A 10000-nucleotide genomic window follows, 5' to 3' on the forward strand; every position below is an offset into this window, starting at 1 on the left:
TTTTCGGAACTGGTTTGATTCTCATTGGGTATTTATATTTATATAAGATATTTTTGGAATCCGGCTTAAATTCTGTATTCCTATTCCTGGCCATTCTTCCGCTGTTCGGTAATGGATTCGCGAGCATTTAAAATTCCAGGACTTCAGTTTTTATTTGTTTACATTTTTCCTTTTTAGTTTTCTGTAAAAAAAACGGTTGTGCCGGCTTTGTCTGTCCGTCCGCACTTTTTTCAGTCCGGGAAACACTTTTTCTGTCCGCCCTCAGATCTTAAAAACTACTGAGGCTAGATGGCTGCAAATTGGTAAGTTGATCATCCACCCTCCAATCATGAAATATACCAAATTGCAGCCCTTTAGCCTCAGTAGTTTTTATTTTGTTTAAGGTTAAATTTAGCCATAATCGTGTTTCTGGCAACGCAACAACGCAGGCCACCACGGCCAGCCGAGAGTTCCATGGGGCGCGGCTCATACAGCATTATACCGAGACCACCGAAAGATAGGTCTATTTTCGGTGGCCTTGATTATACGATGTACAGAAAACTCGATTGCGCCGAAGCTCTTCGGCGCATTTTTCACTTGTTTTTAATGGGGCTATCCCCGCGCCTAAAGACAATCCAGATGAAACCCATTGGACAAGAAGGCTCGTCTGTTAATCACATGATTAATGGGAGCCCAGACGTTGATTTATCTGACACTCATTAGTGTGGATTTGGCCTGTTTTGGACAGGCCCCTCTGTAGGAGCAGATCGGTCTGGCTCTGACAAAGCTCTGTAGGGTGAGTCAGAGTCCTCCCCTGGGTCCTTCATTGTCCCTCTGACAGGTTTATGTTGATGAACGACAGTGGGATTTCATTACCTTGCCTTTCGTACGGTCAGAAAAACTCACACGGTGACTCATCCTCCTAATTGATATCGTGACAGGAATCTCTTTTGTGGGGGGGAGGGGGGGGGGATGAATGGTGAATTCCTTCCCTTTTCACGAGGGGCGTATCTCACTAAGTCTTTTGTTTCCTGAAGGGCTTTACGACAATGCCCTGTCTCTTCTTCTGCAGGAATTTTGAATTCGATGTCTGTCTCATCTTCACGAATTGGCTGTCATCTTTGGCCCTCTTTGCATGAATTCTGTCAATGAGGTCCGTCAGTTTCTGTCGGTTTTTCGTGAATGTGCTACAAACTCTGTCTCTTCTAAATGAGCTTAATACACCATATATCTCTTCTACAGGAATTCAATAGAGTCACCACCTCCTCTACGTGAATTAATTGCAATAAAAGCACGCTACTTTATATTCAGCTCATTTTTTTTTAGTTTTCTGTAAAAGAAAACTATTGTGCCGGCTTTGTCTGTCCGTCCGCACTTTTTCTGTCCGCCCTCAGATCTTAAAAACTACTCAGGCTTGAGGGTTGCGAATTGGTATGTTCATCATCCACCCTCCAGTCATCAAACATCCCAAATTGCAGCCTTCTAGCCTCAGTCATTTTTGTTTTATTTAAGGTTGAAGTTAGTCGTAATCGTGCTTCTGGCAACGATATAGGATAGGCCACCACCGGGCTGTGGTTCAAGTTTCATGGGTCGCGGCTCATACAGAATTATACCGAGACCGCCGAAGGACAGATCTATTTTCAGTAGAGTTGATTATACGCTGTAGCGGCTGTACAGAAAACTAGATTGCGCCGAAGAAACTTCAGTGCATTTTCTACTTGTATAATATGTACATTAATAAACGAACTCCGATGGTTTTCGGATACGAAAAACTTGGAATAGAAAATTTAGGCCAAAGGTCAAACTCTGGGACCTATGAGGTCATTCATGGCTGAAAGGGGAACTGAGAGTAAATGGTTTGAAAGGTGTAACAGGAGGAAAACCTCACAGCAGTTTCACTATGAAACACTTATTTGGAGTGGGTTGACGAAAGCAAGATGGAAGAAAGAGAATATGAAAGGAGGTACAGTAAAATGAACGAAATGGGTTGCAGCTACGGGTCTAAGGGACGCCGCGAAGAGCCTTCAGTAATGCCTACATTGCGCCGTGTGGAATAGGGTGTTGGATCTTCAATGAACAGATATCGTAATACTTTCGTAAATGAATTCTTTGTTGAAAAATCTTTGCTGATTATAGTAAATAGTAAGTATACCTTAGTTTTACCAGACCACTGAGCTGATTAACAGCTCTCCTAGGGCTGGCCCGAAGGATTAGACTTATTTTACGTGGCTAAGAACCATTTGGTTACTTAGCAACGGGACCTACAGCTTATTGTGGAATCCGAACTGATTATAGCGAGAAATTAATTTCTATCACCAGAAATAAATTCCTCTAACTCTTCATCAGCCGGCCGCGGGAATTGGACTCCGGCCCATCGAATGACAGTCTGAAGCTCTACCGAGTCGGCCAACAAAGGGCTGCTGATTATAGTAAACAGTAAATTTTCAAGTTAAATAATTTGGAATGTTTTCCAGATAAACATGTGAACGAGACATTAACAATTCAGATAAACATTACAATGCCCTACAATATCTACTGAAACATCACGATTCCTGTGATTCCGTATATACGAAATCAATTCCCATTCCAATCTTTCAATTCCCGCTTCAGCCATACATCGACAGCTTTGCCTTGCCATTCAAATAACACCCCCCTTCTCTCCCACCCCCCACCAAAAAAAAAAAAAAATGAAAAATCATTCCCCTTCCCCCTACAAAAATCAATATACAACCACTCTGCCAATCAATTCGAAATTTGATGCTTGGAATTGGGGGCACCAGATTCCCCTGAAAAATTGAACGAGATAGACCCTATGTTCTAACCACCGGCCCCCATTCCCACAAAGAGGGGGAGGGGGATGGGAAGAGGGGGTAGGAGAGGGTGGAGGGAAGGGGGGGGGGTGTGATAGGCGGTAAAATTTCCAATTCAAAATATTCCGCGAGCGGAGATTCGCCTGTGTAGGGGAAAGGATGGAACTCGACTGACCTATGGTACAGTGGAGATTTCTTTGTTTACACAAGCGGGGCCCCGCCCCCGCCGGCCCCCACCGCCGCCGGACGAAAAAGAAAACATTATTGGGTACACCGGAGATTAATTAATTTGTAGCGGTGTTTTTTTTATTTATTTATTTTTTTCCGAAGACTGCAGGAGGAGAATACGGGGAACTTTCACTTATAAACGGATGGGTAACAAACGCTCTCTCCCTCTCTCTCTCTATAACACACACATATATATTATATATATACACACATACACATATATAAAAGTATGTATGTATGCATGTATGTATGGCAACCCTTCCAGGTACTGACCAGTCTCAAGAACGTTAAGGTTTCTCATAACAGGGTGACAAGCAATGCACTAGGGAATCACCGTATACATACATACAAACACACACACAAATATGCATATATATACATATATATATATATATATATATATATATATATATATATATATATATATATTTACAGTATACATATATATTATATAATTGTATAATTTGTATATACTGTATATACATATATATACATGTATATATAAACAAATGTATGTATATATATATATATATACACACACAGACACATATATATATACTGTATATATACACATATATATAGAAACAATCAACACACAATCACGTGTGGAACAGAAATAAATTCCTGACTCCCACCAGCATCGAACCCAGGTCTTCCAACTGAAAGACGAGACCGCTTTCAATTGAAAGCCCTGGGTTCGATCCTGATGGGAGTCAGAAATGCACACACACACATATATACATACATATATACACACATGTCTTTTACTGAATATCCCCATTCCTCCCATACATTGACTTTTGCGGTCCACTTTTGGACCTGGGCCATATTTCCATTGTCTCGTGGTTCTTCTGCTCTCTGTTCGTCCATTATTTTTTTTTATTATTTTTCATTATCTCATCTTCCCAAACCTTCCCCTTTGAGAAAAAGAGATACTCTGAGAAAAACTAAACTGATGAGGGTCATCAAAGAGACGCTGAATTTAATAGGGTCATTTTGTGTGTCAAATGATTATATATAGATTTTTTTGGAGCCAAGTATGTATGTATGTATGAATGTATGTATGTATCGGGCCAGTCATATCATCCCATAGCGCTTGATTAGAACCCCAAGTTTGTACCATCTTTGGAACCACCAATGTATGTATATATATACATATATATATATATATATATATATATATATATATATATATATATATATATATATATGTATGTACAGTATATACACACTATACATATATAAATATATATATATATATATATAATAGTATAGATATATAGGTATCTATATATATTCATATATATATATATATATATATATATATATATATATATATATATATACATATACACATATATATGTATATATATATACATATAAATACTTTATGTATACCATATACTTTAGTTTACAATATATATACATATATATATATATATATATATATATATATATATATATATATATATATATATATATATATATATATATATATATATCTACTGTAAACTACAGAATGTTTTATATAAAAGACGAATCACCAGAATAAGGAATTTAACGAAGGAAATAATTTGATGTAAACCCATTCATCTCCAACGTTTTTGGGGTCGAACCGTAGCAAGTACAAAATGAATTATCACAACAGGAACAAAGATCTATTAACAAGAAATATCGCGAAAGTTTAATACTTTCTTTTGCAAGGAGGGGAAAAAGTTTCGGGGGCTTTCTCTCGGAGATTTTCTTTTACGGGAAGGACATCCGTAACCTTGTCTCTCTCTCTCTCTCTCTCTCTCTCTCTCTCTCTCTCTCTCTCTCTCTCTCTCTCTCTCTACACAAACGCACGCACACACACACACACACATATATATATATATATATATATATATATATATATATATATATATATATATATATATATATATATATATATAATGTTTATATATATATATATATATATATATATATGTATATATATATATATATATATATATATATATATATATATATATATATATATATATGTTTGTGTGTGTGTGTTTGTGTATACATATATATATAATTTAAAAATATATGTTATATATACATATATTTATATATTACATAATAATGTGTATACACGCATATATACATATATATATATACATAAACACTCACACACATATATATATAATGTATCCATATACATACATATGCAATTGACAGATATTTATCTTAATAATATCTAAGCATCATTTTCGGGTCACAATCTACTGTAAAGTATCTAAAATATATTTCCATTCAACTTCGAAATAAAATTGTCACGTCCCGAACTTCCAGTTACGAGGAAAGAAAGCTTCAAATTTTCCTAGCGAGCAGAAATTGCACATAACTGTGTAATCCCTAGGCGAGTTAAAAAAAAAATAAAAAAATAAGTTTGTTCCGAAAATATACTTCAGTACTAAAAAACTACCTTCCAGATATTTCAATTTTACCGTCTGGAAGACACAGAGAGAATATGTCTTCCAAAAAGACACTGAGAAAATAAGACTTTCAAAGTCACACTGAGAGAATAAGACTTACGTATTTTAAAGTCACATTGAGAGAATATGACTTTCTACTGAGAGAATTGTATTTCAAACAATACAGCGAGAGAGTAACTCTTTCAAAAAGACACAAAGAAAATTAAGTCTACAAAAATTTGTTAAAAAATTTGGAAGAATTATATCAAATCTGATAATTGTATATTTGTGAAAATGATTTCATTGCAACATCCAGAAATTTCCAAAAACATTTTAAGCCGTGATCTACAGTTGGCAGTTTAAGCGGAATGCCATAACAAATAGCTAATAGAAAAACTAATACCGTAACTAAATAGCTAATTGAAAACCAATCTAATTTCCAACGAGTAAAAATGCGCCCAAGTTTCTTCGGCGCAATCGAGTTTTCTGTACAGCTGCTACAGCGTATGTAATCAAGGCCATCGAAAATAGATCTATCTTTCGGTGGTCTCGGTATGATGCTGTATGAGCCGCGGCTCACGAAACTTTCCCCACGACCTGGTGGTGGCCTGTCCTATATCGTTGCCAGAAGCACGATTATGGCCAACTTTAACCTTAAATAAAATCAAAACGACTGAGGCTAGAGGGCTGTAATTTGGTATGTTTGATTACTGGAGGGTGGATGATCAACACACCAATTTGCAGCCCCCTAGCCTCAGTAGTTTTTAAGATCTGAGTGCGGACTGAAAAAGTGCGGACGGACAGACAAAGCCGGCACAACAGTTTTCTTTTACAGAAAACTAAAAAAGGAAATGTGTATTCGTATATGTCTCCTCCCCGCTAAAAAAAAAAAAATTACAAAATTCCTCACTTACTTCAGCAGTGACCTGCAATTACCAGTTTAAGTAAAACCAATTTGCACATTATATATAAACCAGAAATTAAGCTTAACGGGTGATTTGGGAAAAAGAAAAACCGACCAATCTCACTTTTAGTTTGGAACATTATCTCGCGATTGAAAAAATATCGCAGGATAATATTCCGTCCTTAGTCCGGTTTAAGGATCGAGCATTTGCCGTCCAAAACGAGCAACTAAAAATAGCCAATCCGGAACGAAAATAGCTGTTTTTTTAAAGAGTTATGATTTATACAAATAGACGAGATATGATTAAATAGACTGACAGCATAGCGAATTCTGTTACTGGAAAAAAAAATATTTATATAAATTTTTGTAAATCAAAAATATATATATATACGGTTGATATCACAGCGGGAATTGAGCGTAAGTACATACCTCTAAGCGGGTACGAAAAATTTAATTTCAATGTTTGAGATGTGACGTCACAGCTTTAAAGGTCAGGTGTTGGTACTCTTTCGATAGAGAGAAAAAAAAAGTAGGGAATATTTTAGGTTCTTGCGTTTAATGTTATGTTCGTTCCGTTATGTATGTGTCTATGTACGCGTGTATATATATATGTATATGCATATATATTATGTATGTATATATATACATACATACTGTATTATTTATATATATATATATATATATATATATATATATATATTACTAAAAGGACTAAAAGGACTCATTCAAACTGGATGGTATCTAATGGAGTATTTATTCAGAAAAAGTTACAAGCTTTCTTGGACGAACAGTCCACATTATCAAGTATCCTTGATACTTGTTAGTGTGGACTGTTTGTCCAAGAAAGCTTGTAACTTTTTCTGAAAGGATACTTGATAATGTGGAATGTTTGTCCAAGAAAGCTTGTAACTTTTTCTGAACAAATACTCCATTAGATACCATTCAGTTTGAATGAGGTCCTTTAATAATTCTATTAATGCACAGAACAATTGTGTATGTGATAAATAGTTAATATATATATATATATATATATATATATAATATATGTATGTATATATACATATATATATATATATATATATATATATATATATATATATATATATATATATATATATTTATATACATATATAAATGACTGCAACGGGGCTTTGCGCCTTAGACAGAAAGTACCATCACTCAAATTGCTTACAAATAAAACGGAGAGGCTTCCAAAAGAAAAAAAAAAGAGAGAGGAAAAACTTTTCGAACTTCTTAGAAAACACTGAAAGAGAATTTCTCTTACCTTGCGACTCCTATTGAGTGGGGGACCGCCATTTTGTTGATGGACTTTCTGTGGAAAAGAGGGAAGAAGAGGAAGAAGATGAAGCTAAATTTAATCTATAATAATAAAATAATAATAATAATAATAATAATAATAATAATAATAATAATAATAATAATAAAAGACAATTATATTATAAAATGCATTACTGTGTAAAATACAGTTTACTATATAATTGCGAATTTCTATTGCACAAACCATTTTTCACGAGATTGTGAATATCTTAGCAAAAATAATAATAATAATAATAATAATAATAATAATAATAATAATAATAATAATAATAATAATAATTAATAGTCTATTCTTTTACTTTAGATAATATCGCATTTGATATTAAAACTTAACTTGCTTTATTTCCGTTCGTTATAAATTGTCTTAATAGTGACACAAAACGCACAATATATATATATATATATATATATATATATATATATATATATATATATATATATATATATATATATATATATATATATATATCACAGAGATATCTTCCATTCACAAACATTAAGCGACCAAAATGTCGTTTCTAATACCCACGATTCGCTCTGCCTCGGAAATTGCACCGAAGAGGAATCATCAGAATTAGTAAGTGTCAGTACCCTGGATGGTGGGTGGATTCGAACCACCGACAGCTCCTACCTCCCACTTCCAGTGACGAGTTCTATATATATATATATATATATATATATATATATATATATATATATATATATATATATATATATATATATATACATCCAGGCTAGAAACCTTTATTATAAGGAGGCGGCCAACATAAAAAAGAAGCGACTTCCGGTCATATACCTGTATCCAGGTAACGGTGCCGGGGGCGTCGTCCCTCTCTCCCCCGGTCCCCCCTCCCTCTCCCCCCCCTTTCTCCACCTCCCCAGGCAAATTCGCTTTCCAGATCTCCCTCCTCCTTCTGCTGGTTCAGTTAACGCTTCAGCAGCGTGAGAGTAATTTCCTGACGGTTGCGAAAGGGGTTGGAAAATGAATTCGGCGATAGAATTTCCCGGCGATAATGCTTCGTTCCGAGAAGCATTGCCATTAAATGCTTTTCTGCTTTCAGTCTGATGGATTACTTCCTTTCGGCCTGATTGCTTATTCTCGTGTTGTTTCTCACTGTTATCGTTCTTCCGCCCGTGGCAATTGTACCTGGCGAATATTATGAGAATCATTACTAAATTCTTCCTGCTTTCATTCCGATGGATTATCTCAGTCTGATAGTTTATTTCCTTTCAGCTTGACTGTTTATCCTCATGTTGTTTCTCATTGTTATCGTCCTTCCGCCCGTGGCAATTGTACCGGGCGAATGATACGAGAATCATTACTAAATTCTTTCTGCTTCAAGTCTCATACATTATTTCCTCCCAGGCTTTTTGTTCTTCAGATCGGATTCTCGTATTGTTTCTCACTGTTATTGTCCTTAATACTGCGCGAATGATACGAGAATCATTACTAAATTCTCTCTGCTTCAAGTCTCATACATTATTTCCTCCCAGGCTTTTTGTTCTTCAGATCGAATTCTTGTGTTGTTTCTCACTGGTGTTTTCTTCACGCCTGTCGCGTAAATATATGCAAAGAGGTTGTTATAAATTCTTCATTCCGAGAATCACTACTAAATGCCTGCCGCTTCAAGTCTAATAGATTATTTCCTCACAGGCTCTTTGTTCTTCAGACTGTGATGATTCTCGTAATGTTTCTCGTTCATTTCTGATTATTCTTGGTCTTCTATAGACAAAGATCTTCATCCTGAATAAGTCTTGATGAATTTAGACATATGGCTTCTCAATTCAATACGCACAATAGCAACATGACGGGGTAACGAAAGTTTCCAAGATTTGTTCTCGCCTTTGAAACTTTTTCCCCTCTATGTCTCAATTCCGAAAGGCTCGTGTCTTCCCTGTTCATTATCTTCCACGAATCTCCACTTTCATCTGCAGCCTCTAATATCATCATTCTCATATAAATAGATTCACATTCTCTTACTTCCATCTTACTCTCCTCAACCCTCTCCTAACAATTGATTCCTAATGCAACTGCGAAAGGTTTTACTCCTGTTACACCTGTCAAACCTCCTTTTCTCTCAATTTCCCTTTCAACGATGAATGACCTGGTTTTGGTCTTAGGCCTAAACTTTATTTATTCCATTCCATTCCAATTCTCCCCCAGCGTCCACAGGATCGCAGCTGACGCCCAGAACTGATAGGCCCATGCTAATGGTGTCATTACATTATTTGCATAATGCAAAATCAAAACAGATACGATTTCTCTGTGAATCTTTTCACAGATTTACCTCGCTGTGAAG

At 35.5% G+C, this 10000-nt stretch overlaps 1 long non-coding RNA gene across 1 annotated transcript in view; it reads right to left on the reverse strand.

The window, feature by feature from the left end:
* Nucleotides 1-10000, reverse strand: part of LOC136842914 (uncharacterized) — a 196133-nt gene that overhangs the window by 95885 nt on the left and 90248 nt on the right. Inside the window, exon 2 of the long non-coding RNA XR_010854375.1 lies at nt 7648-7695. This is a non-coding gene — a long non-coding RNA (uncharacterized lncRNA). The remainder of the gene's footprint in view (nt 1-7647; nt 7696-10000) is intronic.

This window comes from Macrobrachium rosenbergii, chromosome 10 (assembly GCF_040412425.1).
Source record: "Macrobrachium rosenbergii isolate ZJJX-2024 chromosome 10, ASM4041242v1, whole genome shotgun sequence".
Lineage (NCBI taxonomy): Eukaryota > Metazoa > Arthropoda > Malacostraca > Decapoda > Palaemonidae > Macrobrachium > Macrobrachium rosenbergii.